This window comes from Gekko japonicus, unplaced genomic scaffold, assembly GCF_001447785.1.
Source record: "Gekko japonicus isolate JY-2015 unplaced genomic scaffold, Gekko_japonicus_V1.1 scaffold640, whole genome shotgun sequence".
Lineage (NCBI taxonomy): Eukaryota > Metazoa > Chordata > Lepidosauria > Squamata > Gekkonidae > Gekko > Gekko japonicus.
Genome location: NW_015174860.1, coordinates 245889 through 255807, shown reverse-complemented (window position 1 = coordinate 255807; position 9919 = coordinate 245889).

The following is a 9919-nucleotide window of genomic DNA, read 5'->3' as shown; positions in this document are numbered from 1 at the left end:
AGAGACATCTAACAGTTCATTGTTTCAGCACATGCACAAGGAGCCAACTTGTATCTTCTGTTCCTGGGATGGGAGGGGGGGATTCTGCCAGGGAATCCAAAAGATCTATTACCTGTCAGTGTACACAATATTCATTTATTTGTTACATTTATTAAATTAGATTTTTAAACCACCCTTCCCTGTGGGACAGGGCTCAGGGTGGTGTACAACAATAAAATATACATATATTAGTTAAACAAGACAAAAGAAATCCAATAAGACACATTAAATAACCTAAAGATGGTGTTAAGACTATTTTATGATGCTACTGCCCTGGGGGGGGGGGGCAGGAAATGAGTGCCAGATAGACGGAAAACCATCACTGCCCTCAACCAAAGGCCTGGCGGAACATCTCTGCCTTACAGGCCCTGCGGAATTGCATGAGATCCTGCAGGGCCCAGATATTATTTGGCAGAGAGTTCCACCAGGTAGGGGCCAGGGAGGAAAATGCCTTGGCCCTGATCGAGAACAGCCAGATATGTCTTGGGCTGGGGACCACCAGTAGGTTCTTGTCTGTGAAACACAGTGCTCTCCGGGGGGGGGTGTTATACCAGGAGAGGCAGCCCCGAAGATATGTGGGTCCCGGACCAATAGTGGGCAAGGCAGATCACTGGCCACTCCACAAAGGAGAAGAGTAAAGCTTCCCAAAAGGTGAACAGACACATATTCAGTCTTCACTCCCAAGTACTAGTTGAAGGCCCAGTGGTGTGGCTCACCAGAGGCCCAAAGGCATAGAGAAAAGAACTGCTAGATTGGCTTGCGCCGGCACCCCCCCACCCCCCACACACACACTTGAGAGAGACTCCTGGGCCTGGCTGTGTAGAAATGTTAAAGTGCCTTGTTCTCTGCTCTCTTTGGATTGCACCCTCAGGAGCGATAAACGCCACTGAGGGAGGCAGTTGCTAGGTGATGAGCTGCAACGCAGGGGGATCAGTGAGGGCTTTGTATACGGAATGACACCCACAGTTCCTTCTTGGGCCTGCTGCCATAGAAACAAAGCCTCAGTCTTTGTATAAAGAAAGTGATGTTTGCTAATGGGGGCAGCTATACAAACAGGAGCCCTACCAGGACAGGCGCACTTGGTGTCTCTTCCAAGGAGCTGTCTCTTACCAACAGATTGCGCCAAGGGGGCAGGGCCTTTGCCCTGGGGCTCTCAATCATTTGGACGGAACCTGATGAAACCCATTTGGGGAATGAGAGGCTCAGGCCTAACTCCTCTGAAGTCAGACAGAAGTCCTCAACAACCACAGCACCTGGTTTGAGGGAGAGAAGGTAAAGGTAAAGGTTCCCTTGCTCGAAAGCCAGTCGAATCCGACTCTAGGGTTGCGGTGCTCATCTCCGTTTCAAAGCCGAAGAGCCAGCGCTGTCCGAAGACGTTTCCGTGGTCATGTGGCCGGCATGACTAAGCACCAAGGCGCACGGAACACCTTCCCACCGAAGTGGTACCTATTTATCTACTTGCAATTTCTTGCTTTCGAACTGCTAGGTTGGCAGGAGCTGGAACTAAAGATGGGAGCTCACTCCATCATGCGGCACCCGGGTCTCGAACTGCTGAACTACTGACCTTCCACAGCCTGCAGTTCAGCATCTTAACCACTTGAGCCACCGCAGCTCCATTGAGGGAGAGAAACAAGGGGGCAAAAAGGAATGGGAAGGTTAAAGAGGCGAAAAAGAAGGCAATAGTTATCAGGGCAGTAGAGGAATGCAATCTGAACGCCTTGCCAGAGAGTACGTTGCCATTTCCTGCAAAGTACTGGTCTTCTTTCTTCAGAGACACTTCAGTCATTCATGCTTCCTGCCAAGTCCTGCCTACTGGCTATGGAACTCCTAGCATTGCAGACAATTCTGGTTTGGGGGTACAGTCTGTTCATGCAGAGTTCTGATTGGACCTGCTCAGCTTCACCCTTGCTGTTGTGAACCAAGTTTGCACAGTCCTTGGGTTTACACACAAAACCCAAGACTGCCTTTGATTTACAGCATCTTCCAGATTTGTCATCCCCCCCCCCCCCCCAAAAAAAAAGACCAACAAGAGCCACAGGAATTTTTCCTTGCATTGGCATTAAGTTCAAATGGTGTCCGACCTAGCTTTGGATACAAAAGCCTCTTCTTGCAGTGTCTACCAGTGGAAAGTTGTTCAGATCTGGGGCACTTCCCTCTCTGCCTGCCCATCTGGAAACTGTTTTCCCTAGTTTGCCTCAAGTGGTACTGTTCCCATCCCAGAACCCGGCTAGCCACCTGGCCTGGAGAAAAATGTTCTTTTAAACAGAGGTTTAATGGGTTGAAATAGGCAGTTGGAAGCTTTCCCTGGTATGGAGGTAAATAACATCACCTGGTATATTCCATTAAGCTTCCATTAAGGGGCAAGGTATTTTTTTCCCTACAGGGCAGCTGGCAACTGTACCCAGAACACAGCCTGACACAGCAGAGAGGAGAAATTTCAGCCAAGACAGATGACTTTTAGTTGCCAAATCTCTATGAACTGATGGCAAGCTCTTCACTCTTTGGGCAACACACATGAGAACTACAACTCCAGACAATGTGGACTATAGGACAACCTTAGGCATGGCAAACATCACCAGGACCGAAATTAGCTACAAATTCAAAATGCTGGTACTTTTCAAAATGGTGTCTTGTAGCAGGGGGTGAGAGGGTGAACTTTAGAAGAAGAAGAAGAGGAGGAGGAGGAGATTGGATTTATACCCCGCCCTTCACTACCCAAAGGTGTCTCAGAGCGGCTTACAAACTCCTTTCCCTTCCCCTCCCCACAACAGACACCCTGTGAGGTAGGTGGAGCTGAGAGAGCTCTTGACAAAAAATGCTCTTTTTCAAGGACAGCACTTATCAGAACTACGGCTTGCCCAAGGTCATCCAAGCCAGGTGCAAGTGGAGGAGTGGGGAATCAAACCTGGTTCTCCCAGATTAGAGTCCGCGCACTTAACCACTACACCAAACTGGCTCTCTTTATGGCATTATATCCTCACTGAGCATTCTTGCTTCCTTAAACTCTACCACCCCCAAATCTCCAGGAATTTCCCAAGCCAGACCTAGCAACTTTAGATGCGTGGCTGATTTCTTGTTAATATGGTAGCACCTTGTGGACTAAGTAGGTGAAATGAGGGCTTGGCTAAGATTCACCACGGTGGTTAGACTAACCTTTGCTTGCAGTCTTGTAGATTGAAGTATGACAACTCCTCCCCTGTGCAGGGATCTTGCCTTGGTTGGCACTGACCTAAAGGACAGTATTGGAGAAGATCCTTTGAACTGAACAGTTTACACCTAAGTCTACACCTAAGATTCTTGCAACTTATAGGATCCTGTCCTAATGAATGTCATACAAGTATTCGGAGTGAATGGAACTAGGCAACTATGGCACCGACCCATAGAGAGAAGCACTCTCTCTCTCACACACCACACACACACAGTCTTGATCCTAGCCCTGCCAGGGAGGGGTGGTGCGCAGCTGAAGTGCTGATGTGACCTGAATGCCTAACAAGACAGGAGGGAACAGAGGGGAGCAGCTTTTCATGCTGTGCTCTCTCTCTGCTGGTTCACCCTGAGCAAGAGCCAAGCAAGAACAATGCTGGGTTTGTTGCAATGGCTCTTGATTGGCCAGGGAGCCGGGGGTGGGGAACGGATGGGGGGAGGGAGACAGAGACCAAGCCTGGCTAGAATACTGGGGGGGGGGGGCGGTGGTGGAAGTGTGTCTAACGTTCAGAAAAGGCTGGGGCTGGGAAAGCAAGCCTCCTTCTCTCAAGAGTAAGAGAAAGCCATGCACAAGCCCACCGTAACAAGCCATAGTGCAGTGCTGTTTCCACAAGGAAACGGAGCCCCAATAGCTTCTACTGGAAGAGGCAGGGTCTCGGGTGATCCCGAAAGGGCGAGGGCCAGTTGGCAGAATCAGCACTGCAGGGCATAACCAGTGGGCATAAGAGTAAGAAAATAGAAAACATAGATAGAAGGAGAACTTCCGTTCTAGCAGCAGCAGCAGTGGGGGAGTCCCAAAGGGGAGGAGACATCCCTTTCCCCCTCCCCTGCTGATGCCTCTGTCCCTTTCTAATGAGCCTCAACCCCCTCCTCATCCCCGCATCACCTGGGTGATGGTAGCTGTGTGAGAGATGGTGTGTGAGAGATGGTGTGGGGTTCCAGACCTGCCTGCCCAGCCAGCTAACAGAAGCCCTGGAGAGGTAACTGTTGCGGACATGCTGGCCCACCACCTTCTCCTCTCCCCCCCCCACAACAACTCTTCACCCCCCACTTCCCCATTCCCTTCAGTTGCCCCCTACTTTGGTATGGGGTTGCTAGGTAACTCCACAATGCCAATGGTGATCTTGCAAGGGCTCTGTCAGCATTTTTTTAGAACTTGGGTGTTCCCTGTGTCTGTTTCCACACTCGTTGATTGGATTTTTTGACTTGCACTCTGGGTCCAACTTCAGAATGATGTACGGATGCCTCTAATTGCCATGTTCTGCCAACAATGGATGGCCCTCTCTCTATTCAGTCTACTTTTGAGTTTCCCAGAAGCATCTGACTACCTGCTGTGTGAAAACAGAATCCTAGACAAAGTGGATTTCTAGCCTGATGCAGTTCGGGAATACCATCCCTCCGTAAATTACTGTGGATCAGAAACGGAATTAAAGGATACATATGGATTAAGATCCAAGTTTTCAGCAGCATCAGAACACATCCACTTGCTAGATGAAAAACAGATTTTCACAAATAAGCCAAATTCTATCTACCTCTATTAAGGCCAAATTAGACTTAAAAAAACAAAAAGAGTTGGATCAGGTTGACCCACTGTCATAATCCCCTGCTAGGAACTGATTTTCCAAGCACTGCAGGGGCTTAGCTCAGGTTGGGACTGTTGTGTGTGGCTAGAAGTAGCATGAGCCTTCTCCCCATTCTATTTTCATGACCTGAACCACAGGGTGGGGGGAATATTTGCCCTGTTTTTTGGGGGGGCAGGTCTGGGAAAACAGCAAGGAGGATGAAACTCCTTTCTTCCCCACATACCACAGTCCCGATGCAAACCAGGCCCGTGCAGGGCTCGACAAATCAGTTCCCAGCAGCTGTCACCTGAGTGAAAAGAGTCCCAGTTGAGGAAAGCCTGACCTAAGCTGTTAAATTGTTTAGTTTGGTCCTTAGTCTTCAGCAATGTGAACATTTTCACATGGTGCCAATTCACATTTGTGCCGCACACTCTAGAAACGAAGGAAATGACACTTCACCTAGACGCAGTTGCTCATTTGCTCAAGAGTGCCCTCTGCTATTTATTTATTTATTATTTATTACTTTCGATTTATATCCCGCCTTGCTAGACTGCTCTCAGCTCCTCCCTTGAGAAACGCCTGCACCATGCCCATGGATTGGAACACTGGCTGGCCGCTTTGCTGCCCATGATGGTCTTGGAATGGTCCAGAAAAGAGAAAAACCAAGCCTTCACCTATCTCTCACTCATGCAGGAGTGAGCACCCTGGCACATGCATGCACAGTTATTGGATAGGTAGAGGGGGAATCCTCCAGTCTAAAAAACAAGATTGCCTGATCCTTTACTGCCACAACAGTAAAATGATATGCTAGTTGTGGCAGCTATGAGGTGACAGAGAAAGGGAGAAAGGCTCTGAGATAACTTTGTTCTAGGTTGAAGAATGTCCAGTCCCCCACTCTGGCCTCTCCTATACATTCTTTAAACTCCAGCCTCCCACACTCAAATAAAAAGGGAACATAAACTTTGATTAAAGGATTGGTAGAGTGTAACCTGCCAACAAAAGTCCGCATGGTCAAAGCAATGGTATTCCCAGTAGTCATGTATGGCTGCGAGAGTTGGACTATAAGGAAGGCCGAGCGCCGAAGAATAGATTCTTTTGAACTATGGTGCTGGAGAAGACTCTTGAGAGTCCCTTGGACTGCAAGAAGAACAAATCAGTCAATCCTAAAAGAAATCAACCCTGACTGTTCCCTGGAAGGCCAGATAATGAAACTGAAGCTCAAATACTTTGGCCACCAAATGAGAAGGGAGCACGCACTGGAGAAGACCCTGATGCTGGGAAAGATTGAAGGTCAAAGAAGACGGGGACGGCAAAGGATGAGATGGTTAGACAGTGTCATAGATGCAACGAACATGAAATTGAGCCAACTTCAGAGGACGGCGGAAGACCGGAAGGCCTGGCAGGATCTGGTCCATGGGGTCGCAAAGAGTCGGACTCGACTATGCGACTGAACAACAACAACAAAAAAGAGTGTAACCCAGAGGGTCCCCAACATGGTGCCCATGGGCGCCCACGAACACCTTTTCTGGCACCTGCTAAGTGTTTTTAGAAAGTCAGAGAGTCCAAGTGGGACTTTTGCCCAGCAAGGCTTCCGACTGGCTGTGGATTTTTAAAAATGTTGCTTCAGCAGCAGCTGTCACAGCAAGAGGATCTTCACTGTGACTGAAGGTAAGCTGGGGCATCCATTTTGTAGTTGACCCCCACCTCCTGCAGCAACCATTTTATGGCAGCCATTTTGTGGCTGCGCCCACAACACTGTGTCAGGATTCCAAAGGTCCCTGCAAGGTCAAAAAAAGGCTGGAGACTAGTGTTCCCTCTAAGCTGAGTTAGAGTGAGCTAGCTCACAGTTTTTTAGCATCAGGCTCACACATTTTTGTCTTAGCTCAGGAAGGATGGCTCCAGAGCAAGCTAATTTATGCAGTAGCCAAATCGCTTGCTCACAACTTTAATGCCAGTAGCTCACAAGGTGGAATTTTTGCTCACAAGACTCCACAGCTTAGAGGGAGCATTGCGGAGACCCCTGGTGTAAGCTATGTATTCCCTAAAGGTCTCTTATTTGGAAACCTGCTAGACCAAGGCTGTAATTACTTGTGACGTAAAGAGAAACCACTTTTCTCCAGATATCTGACACATATGGAGATGAACAACAAAGGTTTGGTTTATTTAACAGAAAATAAAGTATTTAACAGGGTCAATGCTTTGTGCGGATGTCTTCAATGTGTAAAGTAAAAATGGCTCTTAACTTCATCCCCCAAAGATTACAGACTTTCCCCCAATGAGAGTAACTACTTTGTAGCTGAGCTTCAAGTAAAGTAAATAAACCCTGAAGGGAGATTTGAGTCCCCTTTTTCAAGACCACTTAGTTCAGCTTTTACCACACAGAGCTCTTTTCCACCAAACCTTTACAATATAAATTGGAAATGATGGGTCCTTAACAAGATGCTTAATTGTCATACTAAAACAAGCTTTCTTTCCCTAAGCCGACCCCCAAAACCTAACTAAAAACCAAATAAAAGCTTAGCTAAGCTGATGCTCCTATCTAGAGCCACAAAATCCTGGTCCCAAGGAAAAAAGTTCTTCCTCACTCCATTGAAGCTGAGGCTGGCTCACCCCCCCCTCCAAGCCAGTGGAGTTCCATGGGCTCTGATTGGTCGACAATCACTTGGATTTGCATGAAGCCAAAATCAAAAGGATTGGTTCAGAGCCCTGGGGGAGAGGCGAGACTTCTGAGCAGGATTGCCACACTAGTGTTGCGAAAAGCAACCAAAATAGGGAGAAAAGGTGGGTAGAAACTGCTGGTGAATGAAATACAGAGTTCATACTTCTGAAATGAGTAGGTGGTACGTATTTCTCCCCACCCCCAGCTGCAGCTGGGGACTGCGGTCTCTATTCACTTGTGATTCTTGTCCTACCAAACTACTACTCCATATCAGAGTATCTGTTGTAGTCTGGATGGGATTGGCTTGCAACTGAAACAACGTGGAAATGCAGTCACCTCTGGTATTTGGAGAGACTGCTGAGTAGCACAGTAGCCGAACGGTGTAAAAACTCACCTTTCTTATGGCTCTTCAGGGATGCAGAGGCCATTTCATCCTCTTTTCTTGCATTAAAAAGTCTAGCTTCAAGGGGGTAGGGAATGACCTACAACAGGACTTTAAGCTGCTGCTACAGAGATAAAAATCCCACTGTATCAGATGGAGGATCCATCTAGTCCAGCATCCTGTTTCCAACAAAGGTCTGCCAGCTCACTGCACAAAGGACGCAAAAAGAGTGTGAAGGTCTGCTGCCTGTCACTGTCAGATCGATTGCCTCTGGCCATAGAGGTTCTGTTTTATCAGTGGATCTGTCTAACCCTTCTCCCACACCCACCCACTCACAATTTATCATAGTTTTGACACAGCAGATCAAAACAAAGCACAAGATTAAAGTTCACTGAACAAAAAGAATAACTTCAAAACCCACAAAGCTAGCGGCCATCACACCCTTTGTCAGTGAACTTCCAGTCCATGGTGTGCAAGACTTCTGTCAACCTCTTATGTTCTTCCCTTAGCTATCCTTTTTTCTGAGCTAAAGGTTCATACATTTTAGCTGCTTTTTACTGGGGAAATTCTCCAACCCCTTGAGCAGTTTAGTTGCTCTTTGCTGTACCTATTCCAGTACTGGGATATCCATTTTGAAATGAGATGACCAGAAGTCTAACATAGTATTCCAAACGCAGCCATACCATCAGTTTCTATAAAGGTATGATGCTGGCAGTTTGACTTCTCAGTCCCCTTCCTCATAGTCCTTAACATTCCCTCTCACTGCCACTGCCCACAAAGTTGACATTTTGAGTTTCATGGATAGCTTCTTAAAACACTGTGGGTGATTTCCCACAAGCGCTGCTCCGCGCTCACTCCTCCCTTTTGCCCCGATGGTATGTGTCAATTTCACACAAGCTGCTGCGCGGCCGCATTTTGCCCCGCAGCTTCGTGCTATTTCCCCCGCGTCTACTCAATCCTCAAAAAAATGCGGCCGCACAGCAGCTTGTGTGAAATTGACACATACCATCGGGGCCAAAGAGAAGAGTGAGCGCGGAGCAGCGCTTGTGGGAAGTGATATGAAGACAGCCCTAAAATGGTATTCGCCCTCACCCACACACAAACCCACAGGGATCCAGCAGTTTTCACCATGCTAATAGCACAAACTAATTACTTGTGGTTAGCAGCTGCACCTTGCAAATGGTGAGAACTACATGGGGACACACACAAACACAAATGGCTTTGCCACCAGGAACAGAATTTCTACGTAGCTGCCTTTCAAGCAGCTATCTGAACAAAAGGCTGCAAGTGAGAATCAGGTCATCAATGTCTATTTCAAGACCAAGTCACAATCTTGGAAAATCCAGAAACTGGTCTCTTAAATACAGATCTTTCCAGTCAGAACACACCTACTTATTCTGGAGTGATACCTGCAAAGATCTCAAGGTAACTCCCTCCTTAGTTTCTTGCTCTCCTCCCACACGGGCTCTGCCCCAAGGCACCGAAGCCCTCCCAGGCTGGGAAAAGACCACAGAAGAGCCGAAGAAGCTGGAAACATTGTGCCTGAAACACCACACGCGTAAAAGAAGAAAATTCCAGAGGACAGAGATAACCATAGTACAACCACCAACAACACAAAATTGTTAATTTATTATTGTTATTATCAGGAGGCAAAAAAATGTACTGTTACAAGAATCATTTCCCATCAGAGAAGGTCAAAATAAGCCAAAATATATTTTTAAAAGGAATAAATGACACTTTACAATTCATTAAATTAAAAAAAAATGTAAATCTCCTTGTGCAATTCTGTGAAAATGAGAACAGAAGAAGAAAAAGGATGCAGTTTAGAAAGCCCCCCCCCCAAGGGGAGTAGCCCCGTGCAGGGTTGGGCCAGGCTAGGCGAGGGCAGGAAGGGCCCTGCAGCATCACACCTGCCCACAGCTCAAAGGGGCAGGGGAAGACGTGGCCACACGTGGCCTGCGGTCATTTGCCTTTCATGGGGAGGCAGGAGGGGCCAGCACATGAAGCTTTATGATCCTTCCCATGATCCTCTCCCTGGACCCCAATGCAGTGGCAGGAAAGCCCTGACTGAGC